The 18,954-nt window shown below is 42.2% G+C and overlaps 2 protein-coding genes across 3 annotated transcripts in view; one reads left to right on the top strand and one right to left on the bottom strand.

The window, feature by feature from the left end:
- The window catches only part of efhb (EF-hand domain family, member B), a 66,673-nt gene extending 56,859 nt beyond the window's left edge, over nucleotides 1-9,814 (bottom strand). For both annotated transcript variants that reach the window (XM_078236004.1, XM_078236006.1), the window contains exon 1: nucleotides 9,332-9,814. The gene's annotated coding sequence lies outside the window, so the exon portion shown is untranslated. The remainder of the gene's footprint in view (nucleotides 1-9,331) is intronic.
- rab5aa (RAB5A, member RAS oncogene family, a) overlaps nucleotides 9,189-18,954 on the top strand; it is a 36,425-nt gene continuing 26,659 nt past the window's right edge. The window contains exon 1 of the mRNA XM_078236008.1: nucleotides 9,189-9,354. The gene's annotated coding sequence lies outside the window, so the exon portion shown is untranslated. The remainder of the gene's footprint in view (nucleotides 9,355-18,954) is intronic.

The raw sequence follows: 18,954 nt of genomic DNA, 5'->3' as shown, positions 1-18,954 counted from the left end.
GATGCTGGAATCTGAAACCAAATGAGAAAATGCTGGAAAATCTCAGCAGGTCTGGCAGCATCCGTAAGGAAAGAAAAGAGCTCACATTTCGAGTCTAGATAACCCTTTGTCAAAGCTGGTCCCATCTTACTGTTGTAATTCCAGCAACTGCTACATTCTCCACTGCCGTTGGCAGAAAGAAGAGTAATTGAAATCAATACAGATCATCTGTGAATTGTTTTACATTTGTTCATGGGATGTAGGTATCACTGATTAGGCATTTATTGTCCATCCTGGCTTGTCCTTGAGAAGGTGGTAGTGAGCATAAAACCAGTGAGATCGAGTACAAATGATGGATAGAAAGAGTATGGGAAATCCAACAACTCACGTGCACCATACACACGCACAGCTTCTTCAGTGCTGTAAAAATAATCTTTGGCCAAGAACTCAAGGCCTACCCTGCTGAGAACCAAGCATGGATGGGAGCTTGTCAAGGACAGGGAAACAGTCAAATCTCACTGGAGAGAACATTTTGAAGAACTGTGCATGGAGTCTGCACATTCTCCCCGTGTCTGCGTGGGTTTCCTCCGGGTGCTCTGGTTTCCTCTCACAGTCTGAAAGGCATACAGGTTAGGTGCATTGGCCGTGCTAAATTCTCCCTCAGTGTACCCAAACAGGCACCGTGAATGTGACGACTAGGGGATTTTCATAGTAACTTCATTGCGGTGTTAATGTAAGCCTACTTGTGACACTAATAAATAACTAAACTTCAAACTTTACACTTTGTCTTCAATTTGAACATCCTTAACTCCATTCCTCAATACCCCATCAAGCCCGGTGCTGATGGCACCCCAGTCTGGAGCACAGTTGCAAATACCATTCTGCAGTTGAAAAACGACAAAGCCTCTGGAATAGATGGAATCTTTGCTGAAATTCTGAGACATAGCAGAAATACATTTCTGTGCAACCCATATCTCTCATTTGGACCTGCCAGGGGATTTCAGGGATACTGTGATCATGATTATATCCAAGAAGGGAGACAAGTCAGATTGCGGTAACTACAGGGGAATGTCCCTGCTGTCTGTCACAGGGAAAATCACTGCAAGTTATCTTCCTCAATCACTTCCAACCAAAGAGCTCTTTCCAAAGTTGCAGTGTAGTTTTCACCCTTCTGGAAGCTCCACAGACATAATCTTCATTGCACAGCAAACCCAAGAAAACCTCCTTAAACTTTCTTTAATGAGAACAAACCTAGTGTCTTCAAATTATCCATGTAGCTGAAGTCCCTCATCCCTAGAACCATTCTCGTGAATCTTTTTTGAACTATCTCTAATGCTTTTGTATCTTTCCTAAAGTGCGATGAACAAAATTATCAACAATTATCCAATGCAGGGCCAACTGTTGTTTTATAAAATTTCACTATAATTGCCTTGTTTTTGTAGTCTGTGCCTCGATTCAAAAAGCCCAGGATCCCATATGCCTTATTAAGCACTTTCTCAGTCAGCTCTATTCTCGTCCCACAGATGCTGTTAGATGTGCTGAGATTTTCCAGCATTTTCTGTTTTTGTTACTGTCTCAATCTGCCCTGCCATTTTCAATGTTTTGTCACATACACCCCAAGGTCCCCCTGCTCCTGCACCCCTTTTAGAATTGTATCCTTTATTTGATATCACCTCTCCTCATTGCTCTGACCAAAATGTATCACTTCACAATTATCTGCATTTAATTTCATCTTTCATGTGTCCACCCATAATATCCAGCCCTTTGGCACCACCCCTGTATCTAAGGAGGATTGGCAGATTGTGGCCTGTGGCTTTGCAATTTTCAAGAATCCTGGGGTGCATCTCATCTGGTCCTTGTGACTTATCAACTCTAAGTACAGCCAGCCATTCTAAAACCTCCTCGTTATCAATTTTTAGCCCATCCAGTGACACAATTACCTCCTCTTTCACTACGACTTTGGCAGCATCTTCCTACTTGGTAATGACAGATGCAAAGTACTGATTTAGTACCTCAGGCATGCCCTCTGGCTCATGCAGAAATCATCCCAACATGTTTTTTACAACCCACGGATGCTGGAATAAATAATCACCTGTATTCCCCCAACCTCGTACAGTCTGCTTCCATTTCCTTCCTAAAATCCACAAATGGGATCATCCTGGTAGACCCATTGTGTCAAACTGTTCCTGTTTCACAGAACTAATTTCTTCCGATCTTGACTCCGTTCTCTCTCCTCTGGCCCAATCTCTTCCCACCTACATTTCTGCTTCCTCTGATGCACTATGTCATATGAATAATTTCCAGTTTCCTGCCCCTAATCACTACCTCTTTACTATGATGCCCAATCCCTCTACACCTCCATCCCAACCAGAATGGTTTGCGGGCTCTCTGCTTCTTTCTTCAGCAGAGGCCTGAACAATCCTCATCCACTACTACTCTCCTCTGCCCAATTTGTCTTTCACTCACCAATTTCTCCTTTAACTTGTCTCACCTTCAAATAAAAAGTGTGGGTATGGGTACTCATATGGGCCTCAATAATGCCTGTCTTTTTGTGCGGTATGTGAAACATTTCTTGTTCCAGTCCTATTCAGGCCCCCTCCCAAAAGTATTTTTCCAATACATTGATGACTGTATTGCTGCTGGTTCATGCTCTTGTCTGGACCTGGATTAACGTGCAGATTTTGCTTCCAATTTCCACTCTTCTCTCACCTTCACATGGTCCATCCCTGACATGCCTTCCCTTTCTTGACTTCCGCATCTCTATTTCTGGTGATAGACTGTCTACCAACATTCATCACAAACCCACCAGCTCCCAGAGCTACCATGACTACAAACTCACATCCCACTTGCTGTAAGAATTCCATCCCAACCTTCCAATTTCTAAACCTCCGTCACATCTGTTCCAATGATGCTATCTTCCAAAATGGTGCTTCTGACATGTCTTCCTTTTCCTGAACTGAGGGCTCCTCACCCCCACCCCTGTGGTTGACAGTGCGCTCAAGTCTAACCAATCTCCTGCAATTCTCATCCCACCCTTCCCCTCCATCCCAGATCCATGGTAGTGTTCCCCTTTCCTGACTTTTCACCCTACCAGCCTTCACATTCTTAGCAACATACATAGAAAATAGAAACAAGAGTCGGCCATTCAGCCCTTCGACCCTGCTCCACCACTCATTATGATCATGGTTGATCATCAAATTCAATACCCTGATCCCACCTTCCCCCCATATCCATTGATTCCTATACCCTCCAGAGCCATAGAAACAAAGTATTTTATATATAGATTCAAAGAATCATCCTATGTGGTTTCCACCAACTCCAGCATGATGCCACCACGATACACATCTTCCATTCAACGTCCCCCCCATCAGCATTCCGCAGGGACTGCTCCCTCCGTGACACCCTGGTCCACTCCTCCATCACCCCCAACACCTCATCCCTTTCCCACGGCACCTTCCCATGCAATCATAGATGCCCCTTTACTTCCTCCCTCTTCACTGTCTAAGGTCCCAAGCACTCCTTTTAGGTGAAGTAGCAAATCTCCTTCAATTTGGCCTACTATATTCGCTACTCCCAATGCAGCTTCTTCTACATTAGGGAGACTAAACGAAGACTGAGTGACCGCTTTGCAGAACACCTTTGATCTGTTCGCAAGCACAAACCCGACCTTCATTTTGTTTGCCATTTCAACTCACCATCTTGCTCTCAGGCCCATGTCTTTCCTTGGCATGCTGCAATGCTCCACTGATGCCCAACACAAACTGGAAGAACAGGACCATATCTTCCAATTAGGTTCTTTACAACCTTCTTGATTTAACATTCAACAACTTTAGACCATGAATGCTCTCCTCCATCTTGATCTCCTTTTTTGATTCAAATTATTTTGTCCCAACATCCTGATTTCTCCACGGGGCTATCTGCCACTTGTTCCACAGAGCACTGACCAATGTTCTGCTATTAACACATTCTGCTATCTTCCCTTTATGCCAATATTAAAACCTTTTAGAACATAGAACATAGAACAGTACAGCACAGTACAGGCCCTTCGGCCCTCGATGTTGTGCCAAGCTTTGTCCGAAACCAAGATCAAGCTATCCCACTCCCTATCATTCTGCTGTGCTCCATGTGCCTATCCAATAACCGCTTGAAAGTTCCTAAAGTATCCGATTCCACTATCACAGCAGGCAGTCCATTCCACACCCCAACCACTCTCTGAGTAAAGAATCTACCTCGGACATCCCTCCTATATCTCCCACCATGAACCTTATAGTTATGCCCCCTAGTAACAGCTACATGCACCCGAGGAAATAGTCTCTGAGCGTCCACTCTATCTATCCCCCTCAACATCTTATAAACCTCTATTAAGTCGCCTCTCATCCTCCTTCGCTCTAAAGAGAAAAGCCCTAGCTCCCTCAACCTTTCCTCATAAGACCTACCCTCCAAACCAGGCAGCATCCTGGTAAATCTCCTTTGCGCTCTTTCCAATGCTTCCACATCCTTCTTATAGTGAGGTGACCAGAACTGCACACAATATTCCAAATGTGGTCTCACCAAGGTCCTGTACAGTTGCAGCATAACCCCACGGCTAACTCAAACCCCCTGTTAATAAACGCTAACACACTATAGGCCTTCTTCACGGCTCTATCCACTTGAGTGGCAACTTTCAGAGGTCTGTGGATATGAACCCCAAGATCTCTCTGTTCCTCCACATTCCTCAGAACCCTGCCGTTGACCCTGTAATCCGCATTCACATTTGTCCTACCAAAATGAATCACCTCGCACTTATCAGCGTTAAACTCCATCTGCCATTTTTTGGCCCAGCTCTGCATCCTATCAATGTCTCTTTGCAGCCTACAAAAGCCCTCCAAAGAGACATTGATAGGATGCAGAGCTGGGCCGATAAATGGCAGATGGAGTTTTGCAGTCTATGGGTGGGATTTTCTGGCCCTTCCTGCCAGTGGGATTTTCCAGTCTCACTGAAGTCAACCCCCACCACAGGGTCCCTGACAGTAGGACAGGCGAGCCAAGAAAAATGGTGCATACATCAGCGGGACAGAAAGATTCCACTGGTAGCCAATCACAAGCTGCATACGCTGTTGGAAAACCCGTCTGAGGGGGACTGGAAAATGACAGCCAACCATTAACACTCCCTTCGTCTTGTGCCCATGATATATTTGTCAAATCTCTCCTGAGCTCCTGCCTATCCCTGACTTATTTTGCTCCACCTGCTCCACCCCCTCTAAAGCAATTGAACCTCCTCTGCTTTCTCTCAAGTATGCAAGAAGTATCTTGGAGTTCCCACATGGGACAAGATGTGCACTGCACGAAACCAAGCTGTCCTCCCATTATGAGACTATTATCTGGCTCAACAGAAATAAACTTAAGACTGACTTAAATTCTCACCAGCTACTCACTAAACAGTAGCTCCCCTTGTGCTGACACCACTTTTATTTTGTTGGAAGGTTTAACGTAAATGTTTTACTTGGCTCTTATTTCCTATTTGTTGTGTCTGTGGTTCCCAGAAGTTGAAATAATCATACTTTTAGACACAATTCCTGGAAATAACATTGAATGTATTATTCCAGACCTCACCATTTGTGTGCAGAACGATATACTGCTGCTTTGGAACACGGACAATAATGCAGCACTCTGAATATGGCCAGGTCAGTTAGTTCAGTTGACTAGATGGCTGGTTCGTGATGCAGAGTGACTCCAACAGCATGGCTTCAATTACCGTAGCAGTTGAGGTTATTCATGGAGGCCCATCTTCTCAACCTTGCCCCTCATCTGAGGTGTGGGGATCCTCAGGTTAAATCACCACCAATCAGCTCTCCCCCTCAAAGAGGAGAGCAGCCTTTGGTCGTCTGGTGGCTTTACCTTTTTGGATATACATGTATACCTGTACATAACAATATTGTTCCCAAATTCTTTTGCAATAATGTAACAAAATAACATCCTTCTTTAAAAGAATTTGGCTTTTCATACCAATGTAACCTTTAAATTCTTAACAAGAATGCGTCTCAGCTAAAATGTCCAATCAACTTTTATAGTTAAATGAGTATTTCCGAACTTAAATTTTTTTAATGTTTGTTTTATTGTTGCTCAGATGCTAAAATGTTGTTCCTCCGCCTCATGGATTTGGTATTTGTCACTCTCAGCAATGAGTTAGCACACTGTACTGGCAATGTTGTGCATGTTGCTCTTGTATTGTCAAGGTTATCCTTGATAGTGCTAATGCTGTATCACTTGCTGGTGATGTTGATGTTGCACTGCTGGTTGCTGCTGATCTTGTCTCACTTGTCAGTGATGTTGCTAGTGTTGTTGATGACCTTTTCTGCTTGATCAGCTATGGTGTATGCTGAATATGGACTCTGTTCTTTCCCTTTTACTTACCAGTTTCAGTCTCAATGACATATGATCATGGAGTCCCAGCTTCACTTCTTTGCTGGTTTCAAGTTATCATGATTGGATCCTATATCTGTGTAAGGGGAAAAACGTAAGGAAAGCACACTTTAAAATAACCTCAGATGAGGGGCAAGGTTGAGAAGATGGGCCTCCGTGAATAACCTGGCACATAAAGAGTTAACTGGGAAAGGAACCATAAAACAGACACCGGCTTCCACTTAGACAAAGATCACTTGAAATCAAACCCAACAGACAAGCCATTTAGAATCACAGACAGTGATTTAAAGTTAACAAACACCTCAGGAAGCCAGCCAAGGATCGAGACATCTTTTAGGTAAGGGAAAAAACCCGAGACAAAGGGAGTAGATTAGTCATAGGAAGAGTGGGAAAATATGAATGCAGGAAAACCGATTAGCACCTGAATGAGCCGAAACCGACCATTGATAGCCACAGACATAGGAAATGTACCCATTCATGAGAACAATACTATGTTAAATGTTTGTATCTGCCTATAACGATGTGATAATGTTCAAATCTCCGGTCCATCTATTGTGTAAAAAGTATAAAGATGGACCGTTCCCGTCATTTTACTGAGAGAAGGTTTGCTACAGACTTGTGCCTTGTCTCCACGGAGCTCCGTTGAATAAACTGTGTTTTGGAATCTCGAGATCTGACTACTAGTGGACTTTTCCCACAACATCTGCACAGTTTGTCAACAACTTAGGAAAGGATTTGGCACACTTTAAGTGTGGACTTTCTTCCACCTGCGCATCAAAGAGTTGTTGCCTTACTTCCTCCTGGTCATTTAGAAAATGTATCCTCCTTGGTAAAGGTGTCTTCCACTTTCTGCCATTAAGAAGCTCGGCAGATGACTTCATTTCAGCTTTGAGAGATGCAACTTAGAGTGACAATAGGTAATGTTTAGGTCTTCCTTTGTCATTGCTTTATCTTTGCTCAGCAAGTTATTTATTTTCTTTGTACTTCAAAGGTAGTTTTAAAATCATGTTTAATTCTGTATCAAACCTTATCTTTCTGTTATTTGCTCATCAGCCCCTTGAGGAAGAAAAATATGGAAATGTGGCCACTCACGCAAAAAGGTTAGATTAGCCTACTGAAGCTTTTCTCTCCTGTCCACAGAAATATTAAGCTGACACTTCTTCATGAGTGTCTTTTAGAAAATTAGTGAGTGTTAATGTGCATTTTTGTTTAAACTTCATAAATGCAACATACAACATCATCAGCCTTCCAGATCATCCTGGGCTGGAGCTACACATTCATTGCCGTGACAGCAGCAGCTGTTTCTATTTCACATCATGCACTCATGTTTCTCTCTCTCTTTCTCTGGCATGAATTTGGATCATTTTTTCCAAATCTGATTCAGCATTTATTTCATTTATAATGTTTGTGTTTTATGCACAAACACCTCATGCCACCATGTTTCTTGTGATTCCCAGAAGTTCAAAATAATTCCACTTTTAGACACAAATACGGGAGCTTACATCACAGGATCAAATATATTTTTCCAGATCTCACCATGTGCTGTGGTGTGGGACAATACATTGTTGTTTTAGTGCACTGACTGGTGATGTGGCACTCTGGATATACATGTCTACTCATGACAATTTGGTTTTAAAATCATTTTGCAACACTATAATCCTCACATTTTAATTCACTGAATAATTCATCATCATTCATGCTCCTATGCTATTTAATTTTAAGTTCCCCCCTAGATATGATTAATTAATTGAATACTGGTTGCAATCATATCACGTCCTCCCATAAGATTTCCTCCAATTTAGAAAGTTTGAAGTTTTCCTCCTAAAAACTTGAAATACACTTGATTCTTGAACTGAAAATGAGGCCTAAACCATTTCTCCTGTTGCCCATGGCCCTTTTCTCCCTTGCAAAGCCATTTTCATTAATAGTGCTTAAATTTGGGCTTTCAATATGAGAAAAAAAAGAGGCACAAATATATATAAGCAGACTGATATGGATCTGGGAGATCTGAAATAAAAAAACAGAAAGTGCTGGATCTGCTCAGCGGGTCAGGCAGCATCTGTGGGGGGAAGTTAACCTTTCAGCATGGTGATAAGTTCATTAGGACTTACCATTACAAAAATGTGAAGTCTTGTTATTTTTAATGATAAACAAAAATCAGTGAACAATATTTATCATGAGCAAGTGTCTTTTTTATTTTTACTCCATTCTTAATTTTAAAACCAATGATCAGAATGGACCAGGCAAGCTTAAATCCATTCCTTGCTTGCCCCAAAAACCAAATTCAAAATCCAACTGAATCCAATTCAAGGTCCCCATAAAAGGGAGACAAGCAAGATCCAAGCTGACATGAGGCATTGCAACCCATCTTGAGCTTATAGAATTATAGAAACCCTACAGTACAGAAAGAGGCCATTCGGCCCATCAAGTCTGCACCGACCACAACCCCACCCAGGCCCTCCCCCATATCCCTACATATTTACCCACGAATCCCTCTAACCTACACATCTCAGGACACTAAGAGCAATTTTTAGCATGGCCAATCAACCTAACCCGCACATCTTTGGACTGTGGGAGGAAACCGGAGCACCCGGAGGAAACCCACACAGACACGAGGAGAATGTGCAAACTCCACACAGACAGTGACCCAAGCCAGGAATCAAACCCAGGTCCGTGGAGCTGTGAAGCAGCAGTGCTAACCCCTGTGCTACCGTGCCACCCATCTTAGCCAAACTGGCACCCAGACACACACCTCCCAAATTCACAAGTAGCAAAAGTAGCCAAGTGTGTGGAACGCGCATGTGCGAGAGGCAGCGGAAGGTGACGCGGCGGTGATGCGTGTGTCAATGAGTTCCGGTGTGAGTGCTGAGGCGGAGCGGGCGCTTGGGCAGTCGCTAGGCCCCGGATTAATGTCATAGCGGCCGGGCGGGGAGAGCGGCCCCGAACCCACCTGACCTTCGCTGCCTTCAGTCGGTAAGGAGTCGGATGCTGGAAGTTGGGCGATTTGTTCCTGTTGTCTTTCCCACCCTGCTCCTCCTCCTCTTCCCCATTAATTTTAGCAGCGAGTTGGAGCCGCAGCCCCGTCCCCGGGCTCTCGGGCTGTCAGTGAAGTCGCTGCAAAATGGCGGCTCCCGGCTACGTAGAACCGACAACAAAACCCAGGGCGAGAAACCGGTCAGACCGAGCGCCGAATGGAGGCCGCCGAGGGGAGAAGCCTCCGAGATTGGGCTTGGGTTGGGCTGGGTCAATTTCACAGTCGGTGCTGTTGGTTTATGGTGGCCCGGGCCGCCGCCCTTGAACCCCTGGCGCCCGCCCAGCCCCCTCTCTCTTCACCCGGACCCCTATCTCTCCACCCGGACACCCCGCCCTTGACCCTCTACCGACCGCATCCCCTCTCGCCGCGCCTTCGCCCGGTTGCCCCCCCCCCTGTCTCCCCCGCTGGCAGGCCGGTCGGCGACGCTTTCTCCTCCAGGCCCCGGTGTTTTTGTTGTAAGTCTGGGATGACGTAAGCTGTGTAACTAGAGCAAGCTTCTTCTTTCGCAAAGTTATTATGTCAAAGCTTTTATCATCAACTGTGGGCTTGCTTGTAAAATGGGAAGGGACAGTAAACAACCTTTCCCTTTCCATTCTAGTGGAGCCAGTGTGAGAGTGCTCGCAGGTGATGTACTCTGTTCATTTTTGTAAGCAATTTCTTGAAGTACATTAAATCACACGGTGCCAATTATCGGAATGCGAAAACGGATTAACATTTATTTTAAAGCTAACGATTCATTGTTTCCCAGATAGCGTTGAAGTATAACAATATGTTAAGTTGCTTCAAGATTGTCTCACCTATGTTTGAACAAAATTAATGTCACACGAGCTCAATTAGGAATTCGGTTGCTGCTAGGTCAACATTCTGTCCACTTGGTACAGCAAACCTCGTAAGGTTATAGAACTGGATGGCAAAGAATTGCATGTTAACTGAAATTTTTGAGTAAATGAAAGTAATCATCTGTAAAACCAAAGTACTGCAGAAGCTGGAAATCTGAAATAATTGAAAATGCTGGGACCACTCAGTAGGTTGGGAACAACTGAGTATGTAAGTAGTGAGAAAATAAGGTTGGTTCGGTCTGATTCTTTGGTTTACTTGTAATTATTACTTCGAATTTCTGGAAATCTTGTTAAGTAACCTTACTTGATACTATTCAGTGGTAGTTCCAATTAAATTGAGTCATCATGCTTAGCAGAAAATCTTTAAACAGAATCTTTTTTGTGATCCTACTCTGTGCTGACTAAAACATGGCCATATCTATCTTGCAGCAATTTTTTTTAAAAATGCAAGTTCCTCAAGATCCTTTTCTACCCAGTGTCTTGGTTTTCGTTGAATTACAAGTGGAAGCTTGAAAATGTTTAGCAATTTGATTCCATTTTCAAACAGGATGTCCTGCTTATTTTCTCAAGTGAAAGTTTGTGATGGCAGCCAACAACTAAAACATTTGATTATAGGGCAGCAGCTATATTGCAGCTAGTTATATTTCTGAGAAAGCGTAAAAGTTAAATGGTGACCCTTAGGTGAACACTTGACAGTCTATTCAACAGATGACCAGTTAAGATTTTCAACTTCGAATAAGGATGCTTGAAACTTAAAGGGAAAAAATAAGTATACTTAAATTACTTGATGCTTAATTTCCACATAGGTTGACTGCAAAATGAACAGGTATGCTGCTATTCAAGTATGTAACTATACCCTTTCTATAGTCTATTTTTGTTTTTAACAACTTTAGAATAGTATTTAGCAGTCAGGTGCTAGAACATCTCCAATACTGCTTGGTTACTGTACAGACTCTTAAAAGTTGCATGTTTGTTCCAAATTAATGCATTCTAATTTTAAGTCATTAATCATTTTTGTTTGCAACATAATGTACCTTGTTGCTAAAATTATTTCCCTATTTCTTATGATCTTATTATTTTGACTCTTGCCCCCTTAAGTTTAATATAGCTTTAGTATGTCAGTCCTATTCAATTGTAATCTACACTGGTTTCTCTTGTATGAATCTTTTGTCTAAAATTTTATCAGAGCAGTAAGTGCAGCAAAGGTCATTGAAGCAACAGGATATTTATCTAATGTTTTTTAAAGTGTTCGTGAAAACATTCTGTAAAGGATGATGAACAGCTGTAATGCAAATTGTTTAACTTTTGATATTTGCAGTTGAGAGCATAATAGTCAATTTAGTGTATTGTCTCCTGCAGCAACAGATACTAAAACCATTTATCATGGGCATTTTTACCGTAACTTCCAAAATAATTTTAAGGTAACTTGATGAACAATAACAATGTGAAAAGCGTAGCTATGATTTAGATTTTAGCTTTCTGCAAATTTTGGGAAACAGTTGTTCAGATCTCATTTCTATGGAATAGTAGGGCGGCACAGTAGCACAGTGGTTAGCACTGCTGCTTCACAGCTCCAGGGACCTGGGTTCGATTCCCGGCTTGGGTCACTGCCTGTGTGGAGTTTGCACATTCTCCTCGTGTCTGCGTGGGTTTCCTCCGGGTGCTCCGGTTTCCTCCCACAGTCCAAAGATGTGCGGGTTAGGTTGATTGGCCATGCTAAAAAATTGCCCTTAGTGTCCTGGGATGCGTAGGTTCGAGGGATTAGTGGGTGGATATGGGGGTAGGGCCTGGATGGGATTGTGGTCGGTGCAGACTCGATGGGCCAAATGGCCTCTTTCTGTGCTGTAGGATTTCTAAGTACTCATTGTAAATGAGTCACTTTAGATGCTGCTAGAAATTTGTCCTGTAATGGAACATTTAATGAAATTGCCTTAGCTCATTTTATTTGCAAGAATTCATAATAGGATATGTGATATGAGTGATTGTTGTAAGTAATTACATTTTTGGGAGTTTTTTTGCCTTCCCCATATTTATAATTTTATTAAAGTGTTCCTGAGTCTTAACCAGTAATTTCTGGATCTTAGCCAGGTTTTGACACCACTTGATTCGTTAATATAATAAAACAATATTTTCCAATTTTTAAATGCAACATTAGGAGTTGTCTTGTCACTAATTTTGCTTCATAGCTTGGAGACCCAGCTCTGCTCTCCATCCACTTTTCCATGACTGCTCCACCCTGCTGCTCAATACCTCCTCTGTTGGATTCAATCCTCTTCACTCATCCATGATGTCCTTCTGAGGATCCATATCCATTTCTTAATCTGACTCTCTTATTTTTCAAACCATAACTGGTCCTATCTTACTGTTGTAATTCTAGCAACTGCTGCATTCTCCACTGCCACCAGCGGAAAGATGAGTAATTGAAGTCAATACAGACCATCTATGGGATGTAGGTACCACTGATTAGGTCAGCACTTATTGTCCATTAATTTGATTTTGTTTATTTGGTTGGACAAAAAGAGTTCCCTAATTGCCTAATAAGAAGGTGGTGGTGAGCTGCCACCTTGTCTACTTGGTGTAGGTACACCCACAGTGCTGTTCGAGAGGGGGTTCAGGATTTTGAATGGTGCAACAGGCTGAAGAGGGCTGAATCACTCACTTCTGTTCCCGTGGTGTATTCTAATACTGTTCGTCTCCAAGCTATAAATTTGGTGTCCTATGCACTTATTCTGAAAGTAACTATTTTTCAATGTCCACCATCCAAACTTGCCCTGCCCTTTGGCTGCCTTCTCATTAATTATTCCCTTAAATACCGTACTTGCCTCATACCATGACTTTCCCCAATGCTAGCTACGCCATCCACAATTACTTCCTCTAATATTTTTATAATCCCAAAAATTACCTTGAACATTGTCTTCCACCTTACTTATTTTCTCAATTAGTCACTGCTGCTGCCTACTTTTCATTGCTCCATTTCAATGACTGTTGTCTTCCAAATCCTCAAGTCCCTCCCAAACTGCAAACACAATCTTCCTGCTATGCTGTCATCGATCAAATGCATATCTTGATCACTGACAGCCAACATCACACTATATTTACATCCTAAATAAAACAGAGTTCTGACTCTCCCATCAGCAATGAAATAAAAGATCCCCTAGCTTTTTTCTTCCATGTCATTTTTATGATTTTGGTGTCTGCCTATGTGCTGTTAATCAGATGTGTTTGTGACGGGTAGCTGTTGCTATAAAGAGCCACAAAAGCTGTTGTTCAAATTATGAACCCGATATTTACTAACTGCAGCAAGGTACTAATTTTCTTGATTTTTTTATTTTCCATTTTGACTGAAATGCTGTAACTCGAGTTGTTGGTGAGATCCGTTATAAAATGGGTTCATGCCCAATATCTTCTAAGCTGCTGATCTTAGTCATTGCAATAAAATATTTCTCTACTCGGCTTCATTAAGCTGTCTGGAAATAGATTGACCACTGATGCTTTCAGTGGAAGATTTTAGATCTGTCAACAATCTATCCTTCGATTGTTATGAAATGAAAGTTGAAACTGTTTTTGGAGGGATGTTTCCCTCATAAATCATTATAGTCTGAGGACCTGTGTTCGCAGTCTTCAAGAATGCGAAAGCAAACTTTTAAGTTACAATGGAGATTGATTGGGATCAGTTACCCTTGTAATGATGATCACTGGCTCCTAAATTTCAGGTGATCCAAGCATTTTTATGATTTCATTTGCTGCATTTTTTTTACCATATCTCGATGCAAAGGAAATACTATGTTCTTGATGTCTTCTGCATTACCTAATTTAACCACATTGAAATAGCTTCAAAGAACAAATATGTTATTAATCTTTGGTGATGTAATCTGTTTAAAGCTGCTGTATGTAAAAGTTATTTAGTGTAGTTAGATTGTCTTACAGAAATCAGCTGGCTGGAGCAGACATTCCAAAAGAAAATCCTTGAGTGATTGCATCACAACTGAATATTGTCATAAAGGATACTACCAGCATTCTTTCCTTGATTGCTTCCTGCACATGCTGAATTATTCCGGGGTGCAGTTGCTGGATGCAAACAGCTCTCCAGCTGCCTGCTTTAGTGTTATTTCTTCGTAAACGAATCTCTGGCTAGTGTTGTTGCAATATTCAAAAGACTGCACTCAGTGTACAATCTTGTCCTTATACTCTGGTCCTTGCTATAAGTTTATTAGTGTTCAGTAGATGGGAATCATGGCTAACCTTTTAAAATCATGATTATTAAATCAGTCCTAACTCTCAATGCAATGATTGTTGTATACTTGCCCTACTTTTCACTATTTTGTGACTGACTGTAGAATTGAGACTTTCTGATTTTTTGCCGTTTTCTGATCATTTAAAAAACACTGGGTGCCAATTTTAAAAAAATAAAATCTTGCCAAGTTTTTTCTTCCAGGGAATGTGAGTGTTCCTAAGAATGCCAACATTTCTTGCCCATCCCTAATTGCCCTTTGTCTCGCTGAGTCAACCGCATTGTGGGTCTGGGATCACATGTAGGTGAGTCCAGGTAATTAGTCGCTGCTGCAGATTTCTTTCCATAAAGGAGAGTGAACTAGATGGCTTTTTACAACAATCGATAATAGTTATCATGGACTAGCTTTATATTCCAGAGGAATTAATTGAATTTAAATTCTACCAGCTGCTGTGATGGGATTTTAATCTGTCCCCAGAGCATTAATTTAGGCAACTGGATTATTAGTCCAGCGATATTACCACTACACCACTGTCTCCCCATAGGTAACAGCAAATTCCAGTCTTACTAGTTAATATTTATGAAACTAGGAACTGTTTCAGATTAAATTATTTGCAATACAAAAAAAAATTAAGACGTAGTCTTGCTAATTGACCTGAACTCTTGCTTTCAGTTTAGTTTTTTTCCCCGGTTTAATTAATCTTTGCTTTTCGAATTATTTCCATACTGGATTTAGTGGTGAGCAATGAGCCAGGTCAAATACACAATCTGACAGTAAGACAACTTCTTGTGAATAGTAACCATACATGACTGAATTAGAAATGAATGGACGTTTCAAAGAGAGGAGGATGAGTCATAAACTAAGAAAGGGACATAAACTGATGAATTGGGCTGAATTATTAACCGGTAACCTAAAAACAGTGGGAGGTATTCAAGGAAAATATTTGATGCAAGACCAGTACATGCCCCTAAAAGATACACTGCACTTGTTTAGATGTGAAATAATGCTCAGCAAACATAAGATACAGTATAAAGCTAAGAGTAGATTAGTGCCTTGAAGCTGGGTAAATTAGCTTGGGAGAAAATACTGCTGTTGGACCATCTTTCTTGCCCGAGGATTTGAGAAGACACTGCTGGTGGTACTTCGCCAGTGCTTTGAAATGCTTGCAGTATGTCATCCACCAAGTCTCCGAAGTATACAAGAACCCAGTAAACCATGGCCATAGTTTCAAGTTTGATTAAACTCTTTAGCGATGTCATCAAAGTATGCCTGAAATGGTCAAACATAACCACCAACTGATTGGGTGACCTTGGCATCTGACTAAAATGAAGCAGATCAAGAGATTTCAGGAATGTGCAGAGGTGAAGTTGAGGTGTTAAAGGGTGTGCACAAACCTCCAAGCAACTTACCTACCCAACCCTTCAAGCATCATCTGCTCCACAAATGGCAGTCTGCCGATTGTGTGTTGGACTCAGTTATTTTAAAATCCATCAAACCAGAATGAAAGAAAGTCATCCTTTATCCTGCGGGGCTGTCAAAAAAGAAAAGCTAAAAGAGAAGATTGTATCAGTACAAAGTGGAAATCTAGTAGATTGGGTTAAAACAACAATAAAAAGGATACAAAGTATTGAGTTGTGAAAGGAATACAAACAAAATGTAAAACTCTTGCCAACGTTATGAAGAATCATACAGTTTCTTGGGGAAAATGGTGCAAGCTAAGGTGGCATGCTGTCACAGTGGTTAACACTGCTGCCTCATGGGGCCAGGGACCCAGGTTCGATTCTGGGCTTGGGTGTTTTTCTGTATGGAGTTTGCATGTTCTGCCTGGGTTTCTTTGGGTGCTTGGTTTCCTCCCACAATCCAAAGATGTACAGGTTAGGTAGATTGGCCATGTTAAATTGCCCCTTAGTGTCCCAAAATGTGTAGGTTAAAGGGATTAGTGGGGTAAATGTGCAGTGTTACAGAGAGCATCTTACCAAGGCCTCCCACCCTGTCGGAGTGTCAGTGCAGACTTGTAGGGCTGAATGACTCCTACACTGGGATTTTGTAATTCTATCTCTTGTCATGCAGAAATCTTGCCTCTATTCCAGCTGTATTTTAACCAGAATTTTCTGAAAATCAGTATAGTGAAAAACTACAGAGATAGGAATGATTCACAATTGAGACCTTGGGAAAGAACAAGTTAGTGGGAGACTAGGTATTTGTGATGGGAGGTTGAGGTAAAGGAAGGATCCATCAAACAAACCCTGTATTTTGTGCCACAGTACAAAAAAGGATGTTTGTGCCTTCCTTTTTATTGAAGTACTGTTGAATTCCTTGGTGGACTTAGATTTTTGTGTAGAGCATAAGCGTGAAAGTGCAAACAGTTTAAAAGTAAGTTTGGCAATGGAAGTGATCTAAGAGTTCCATTTGAGATTAATTATTTTTGCATCAAGGATGGAGGAAACACGAGAGGAAATGAGAAATCTGAAATTGAATATTTTGAAAGGGATATAAGAACATAAGAAATAGGAGCAGGAGTAGGCCATCTAGCCCCTCGAGCCTGCCCCGCCATTCAATAAGATCATGGCTGATCTGACGTGGATCAGTACCACTTACCCGCCTGATCCCCATAACCCTTAATTCCCTTACCGATCAGGAATCCATCCATCCGCGCTTTAAACATATTCAGCGAGGTAGCCTCCACCACCTCAGTGGGCAGAGAATTCCAGAGATTCACCACCCTCTGGGAGAAGAAGTTCCTCCTCAACTCTGTCTTAAACCGACCCCCCTTTATTTTGAGGCTGTGTCCTCTAGTTTTAACTTCCTTACTAAGTGGAAAGAATCTCTCCGCCTCCACCCTATCCAGCCCCCGCATTATCTTATAAGTCTCCATAAGATCCCCCCTCATCCTTCTAAACGCCAACGAGTACAAACCCAATCTCCTCAGCCTCTCCTCATAATCCAAACCCCTCATCTCCGGTATCAACCTGGTGAACCTTCTCTGCACTCCCTCCAATGCCAATATATCCTTCCTCATATAAGGGGACCAATACTGCACACAGTATTCCAGCTGCGGCCTCACCAATGCCCTGTACAGGTGCATCACGACATCCCTGCTTTTATATTCTATCCCCCTCGCGATATAGGCCAACATCCCATTTGCCTTCTTGATCACCTGTTGTACCTGCAGACTGGGCTTTTGCGTCTCATGCACAAGGACCCCCAGGTCCCTTTGCACGGTAGCATGTTTTAATTTGTTTCCATTGAGATAGTAATCCCATTTGTTATTATTTCCTCCAAAGTGTATAACCTCGCATTTCTCAACATTATACTCCATTTGCCATATCCTCGCCCACTCACTCAGCCTGTCCAAATCTCTCTGCAGATCTTCTCCGTCCTCCACACGATTCACTTTTCCACTTATCTTTGTGTCGTCTGCAAACTTCGTTACCCTACACTCCGTCCCCTCCTCCAGATCATCTATATAAATGGTAAATAGTTGCGGCCCGAGTACCAATCCCTGCGGCACGCCACTAGTTACCTTCCTCCAACCGGAAAAACACCCATTTATTCCGACTCTTTGCTTCCTGTCGGATAGCCAGTCCCCAATCCACTTTAACACACTACCCCCAACTCCGTGTGCCCTAATCTTCTTCAGCAGCCTTTTATGGGGCACCTTATCAAACGCCTTTTGGAAATCCAAAAACACCGCATCCACCGGTTCTCCTCCATCAACCGCCCTAGTCACATCTTCATAAAAATCCAACATGTTCGTCAAGCACGACTTTCCCCTCATGAATCCATGCTGCGTCTGATTGATCGAACCATTTCTATCCAGATGCCCTGCTATCTCCTCTTTAATAATGGATTCCAGCATTTTCCCTACTACAGACGTTAAGCTGACCGGCCTATAGTTACCCGCCTTTTGTCTCCTTCCTTTTTTAAACAGCGGCGTAACATTTGCCGTTTTCCAATCAACCGGCACTACCCCAGAATGCAACGAGTTTTGATAAATAATCACTAACGCATCCACTATTACCTCTGACATTTCTTTCAATACCCTGGGATGCATTCCATCCGGACCCGGGGACTTGTCCACCTTCAGTCCCATTAGTCTACCCAGCACTGCCTCTCTGGTAACATTAATATGATTTGCATTATCCCACTAAGGCAAACACGAATTCCACTGCACTGAATTATGGAGATTGATCATAAGAATGTAAAGTGGAGTTATTGATGAAAGTAGACGCGATTGGATAACGAATGGAGGAAGTTGTTGATATGAATTAGGCATAGTCTGAATACTTGCTAATGGAAACATCAGAGGACTGAGCCTGTCAAGGACTAACCCTGTCAAACAAATTTGAGCTAAAAATAGGTTTTGTGAACAGAGATTTGTTGTCCAATTATATAGCAACTTGCTTAAAACATGTTGTTCCAATTTTTCCGTAATCTTGATGTTCAAGGTGGTAATAGATCATTTTGT

Source organism: Mustelus asterias, chromosome 2, assembly GCF_964213995.1.
Source record: "Mustelus asterias chromosome 2, sMusAst1.hap1.1, whole genome shotgun sequence".
Lineage (NCBI taxonomy): Eukaryota > Metazoa > Chordata > Chondrichthyes > Carcharhiniformes > Triakidae > Mustelus > Mustelus asterias.
This window is presented reverse-complemented; position numbering and strand designations above follow the sequence as displayed.